Genomic DNA, 5,154 nt, shown 5'->3' with positions numbered 1-5,154 from the left:
TCTATCTCTTGGAGGATTGGTATACTGTTCGAATATGATTTGTTGCTTAAATCTCCCTATTATTTCGTATTTCTTATTATTCATATTTATTTAAACTGCTATTAGCAATATACTTCTTAATGCATTGGTCAAATAATAAAGCTGTTCCACTTCTTTAAAGAATATTTTGGAGACAGTTCAGCAAACTTTTTAAGCATTTTTCTGTGAATCATATTTGACTGGTTACTATATATAAAATGTTAAATAAGGCAATACTTCAAAACATCTTGTAGGTGTTGGGATGGATATAGATTGTTAGATTTGCTTTTTGACACAAACCATGAATAAGACGGGAATGTGTGTTATTGGCTAACCAACTGAACTAAGCGCCCAAAACTCTGCTTAAAGAAGCCCAGCTCAATGATTTTTAAAAATCATTGAGCTGGCAACCAGACATATCATAGAGAAAAAAAACCTATATGATCACTGACAGTTTTATACAGTTTGACATCACATAATTTCCCAACCCTAGTAACAATAAATGCCACATTAATCATGAATTTTGTTGAGGTCACAGGTATTCTTGCAAATGCACTGCACTGCTGTGATTATAAACCAGTCAGTAACAGAAAAGTCTGAGGTGTACAAGGCGGCCTTTATGAAAGAAATAAGGAAGATATCCTCAAGGTAGGCTACCACATGGTTGGCAGGTAAATAAAACTATCTGGCCAGGGGATAAGTTTGGGTTCCTGATGGGCGTATCAACACATATGCACAGTGAGTAAATATTTCCTAGGGATGGCCATTAGAAAGTAGACTGTACAGTGGTAAAGGCTGTCTAATCCCTGCTGGTATGTGTTTCAAATTCAGCAGACAGAAGGAAGCTGATCCAATTCCCTGCATCCTGCAGGACACAGATCTGCATTTCCTCTGCACTTTGATGAAACAGCAGCCAAGCTGTCCGCCTCCATTAACAGCCCCTCTGATTTTACACCGTGCTCTGACAACTCTGTGTGCTTGTGTGTTTACTTGTATGTGTGTCTGTGGGTGCATATAATAAATATGTCTGAGCGCATATGTCTGTGATCTATTTCTTGGGATCTGCATGTTTATATTGCTTTACAGCAATGAGCTTGAGGTATCACGACTAGGAAAGTCTGTGTTTATTTTTAGATCATATGAACAAACTGAAATCTGTTATAGGTTACAGAAAAAAACAACATTCAGGCCCTATTTCCATCCATGAGAGCCAGAGCATATTCATGCTGGTTTCTTGCAGCTTTAGAAATCTTTCTTATCTCTTGAACAGCAGACTATTTTTGCTTGAGTTTCTTTTATTGTCAGGATTGGTCTGACCATGTGCCAGGTTCACAAACTGTATTTTCAGATTAGGCATAGAAATGCCATCTTTTGTCACAATGTGGTGGCTGGAAACTACAGGTTATTATCACTTTAATTGGCCGTTTTTGACTACTTTTGATTTTACCTCTATATTTCTCCTTTAAAATATATTTTTCTTGCCTTGTTTGGTATCATTATTTTCAGCACAACCTCAAATATCTGAAATTTGAGTTATTTTTTCATTTTGGTATACTATATTAGCACAGTTGATCTAAATTCAGACAAAAAATTCAACATCCGAGTAGAATTTTTTTTAATTTTTTACTGTAAAACCCACAAACATGTTTAAACGAATCATTTTCATAACTTGAAATGCAAATAGAAATTGTACATTTCTAAAAGTTATGCACAAGTTTTGCAAACAACAAAGTTATATGGTACTATTTACCTAAAAATGCAGCCAAGGCCTCAGGCGTTTTTTTATATAACCATTTAAATCCATTTACAGAACAATCAGGTGTGCTGCATCAAATAAGAAGGCACACAAATTATTTGTGCCAGTCCAAAAAATGTAGCTTGTGTTCAGTATAAGACAGAGGAGAACACCACAGGCCTAAACCCTGCAGGTCTGACAGCAGGAGGTGCATCCGTCCAGTTTTCCATGCAGGAACAGCGTTTACACTGGAATCTGCCTTTGACGGCTTTTTTTGGAGAAAATATGAAATTCAGCAGTCTAACTGACACACAATACAAGACAATAACTACACAACACACTAACTATAGCCTCCAAACACGCTAAACGTCACTAATGTCTCACATATGAAAACTCGCTCTCTCTCTGTCTTTCTCTCACAGGTGTCACTCCTAAAAACTTCCCCTTGTCCCTAAACAAACAAATGTCACATGTTGCCATATCATTTTTTTTGATTGGCTGACATGGTAAAATCTAACACCAATAGGGAAGGGGTATTTTTTCTTTTTCTTTTTTCACTCGCAAGCGGAGAGCGTTTGCTAGCGCTGTCTGTAGAAAACGCCGTTTTTACCGTTCTTCCCGCTGTAAACACCACTGTTTTGTTCAGAAAAAAACATCGCGTGTATTTTTTATCATAACTCTGGTTTTACGTGGCCCATCAAAACAATTCAAAAACTGGTATATAGTTTGAAGTCTGCACTTTCGACCCAAGTTGGAATGGAGATTCTGACTTACTGCATCTTGTAGCTGTGTCGTCTTAAATTGGTCATGTGATTTTGACGCGCAGGCGTGTCCGGCGACCCCAGAGGGTTAACAAACTCTTTCCCTGCTTCACTTCTTAATGAACAATATCGTACGCTAGCAAGTCCAGTTTCATGTTTCTATTTATTATATTTATATCAGGGTTGAGAATGTCTCTTTCAAATGACCCACCAGACAGTGAAGTCAGTTATCTGTTCATTTAAATCAATGAAAAAATCTCATTGTAATTAAAAGCAGAAATCCCAATAAAACAGCTGCATCACACTCAAGCTCCTGTCACAGTCTAAGACTGACACTTAAAAGCTTGCTGTACTATGTCAGAGGGAGACTGGGTGTATTAAAACAACACATGGTGTTACTTTTATTGTTATATGCTGTCACCCCTCATACACATGTTATTAAACTGTGACAAGGACACTGTGGTGTAAACCAGCCCCCTTTATCTAACCGTAGATCAGTACGAGTACGGTTGGTGGTTTGAATTCTCATGCTTAAGAGTCTGTTAAATGCCACGCAGGCTTGTCACAGTTATGCAAAAACAATGATCCGCCCCAGCTTGAAGGGCAAGGTAATAAAAAAAAAAAAGAAAACGAAACACAGCATATTTTTGTTCCACCTCCGTGATGACGTGTGTACACAGGATGGTTAACTACGATAAATTGGCCCGAAATTGGCCAATAAGTTCAGATGCACTTGTAATGTGGCTTAAATTGCATGCCCTTTCAGGCAGGGGAACAAACCTCCTCAATGTCAGCGTTCTCTCCCACATGTTGAGTGCTTAGTTTGCCATGCAGTACAGGATCTCCAGGCCTGTTTAGTATTCACCCACTTGAATTTCCTAAAGGTTACCAAACCTAATTAGACATTTATGCAGGATCTTCAAAGGTCCCTCCGTTATTAATGATGTGCTACTTCTGAGGACTGCATCGATGGCTTTTTTTCTGACTCGGAGAGCGCACGCCTCACAATATGTGCATACACAATGGAGACACGCAGCCATCCAAAATGCAAGAAGAGACTTTTAACTGTTGTTATGCAGCGTTAAAGTGGCCCAGTGTTTTTGAGAAATGTTGCGATTCAAAGTTAGCTTATTTTCTTCCATAAAATGCTCTCATTTAAATATTTGATATGTTTTCAGCATTTATGAGATTTGCAAGTTGTTGCATTCTGTTTTTAGTTACATTTTACGCAGTAACCCAACTTTTTTGGCTTTGGGGTTGCACATTAACACAATGACATCACACATTGTCCAATTTAGTTTTATCTGACCGTGGTTGAAGAATCCACATCATGCTCTCACACCAGGAATGTCAAGTGCAGTTCTCCAATCCGGAATTCATTTCCACACCCACATTAGTCTTTGTGTTTGTACTCACTGTTATTGCTTTTACACACACTTCACTACCAACAACATCTTATTATTGTGTTGGTGTATTTCTCATCTGAATCGGCTCTACAACATCCACGTCAGTTTTACCCTAGTACTGTTGCCCTTCACTTGAAATTAAATAGAGACACATGTTCTCAGAATCTGAATAGTTGAAACAAATAGAAACACAGGTGCACATCCTGACACTGTCATAATTACACAAGCATACACTATACATGTAGGCAGCATAGCTTCACTGTACTACACAGTAGCTGGTGTTATGGTCAAAGTCTTTGTTGCTGTTTTCTGATGTGTGTAGTGTCAGGAATGATTTGTGACAGACGAATAGCAGAAAGACAGAAAGGGAAGCTTTACAAGATGATAGTGAGACCTGCTGTGATGTATTGTTTGGAGATGGTGGCAGTGACAAAAAAGGCGAAGAAGTACAGGTAGAGGTGGCACAGTTGAACATGGTAAGATTTTCATTGGGAGGAACAAGGATGGACAGGATTAGAAACGAGTATATCAGAGGAAAAGCTTGGGTTGAGCAGTTTGGAGATAAAGTTAGAGAGGTAAGATTGAGAGTGTTTGGACATGTGAAGAGAAGGAATAGCGGCTATAATAGCTCCTGGCAGGCAGGAGGAAAAGAGAAAGACCACAGAGAAGGTAAATAGATGTAGTGAAGGACGACAGGTTTGGTATGACAGAAGAGGATGCTAGGGATAGAGTGAGACTGAGGCATATTGTCTGCTGTGGTGACCTCTAAAGGAATCAGCCACATGAAGAAGAAGATAGTATTACTTTGTGTCTGTACACTTTTTGTCCTACACTAGGCCACACTGCTTGCAGCACCCTTTTAAAGTCAGTAAGTATGAAACTATTTGGTGTTTAAGTCTTAAAACCATGATGGAAGTATTTTTAATTCACTGGTCACAGAGTTGAAGTGGCCAACTGACATTGCATGTTTTGACATAGGTGAAAAATGTGATTTGCAAAAGCATGTGCTTAGAGAATTGAACTGTGTTAAGAGTCGTGAGAATTATGTACCTAATAGTTGAACTGCAACAAAGGATTTGGGTAAAATCATGACTAAAAGTGCCAATAATACAATTTAATAATAATACAAAAAAGCACCTCACTCTGTAAGACACTCTATAATATTTTACAGATTGTGTATAATACCGTAGCAGTAAAACTATTCAAGTAAAGGACTGAAAAACAGACTAAACAT

This window comes from Perissodus microlepis, chromosome 9, assembly GCF_051167445.1.
Source record: "Perissodus microlepis isolate ML-2025 ecotype Zambia chromosome 9, ASM5116744v1, whole genome shotgun sequence".
Taxonomy (NCBI): domain Eukaryota; kingdom Metazoa; phylum Chordata; class Actinopteri; order Cichliformes; family Cichlidae; genus Perissodus; species Perissodus microlepis.
The sequence above is the reverse complement of the archived record's forward strand: the minus strand, read 5'-3'. Positions refer to the sequence as shown.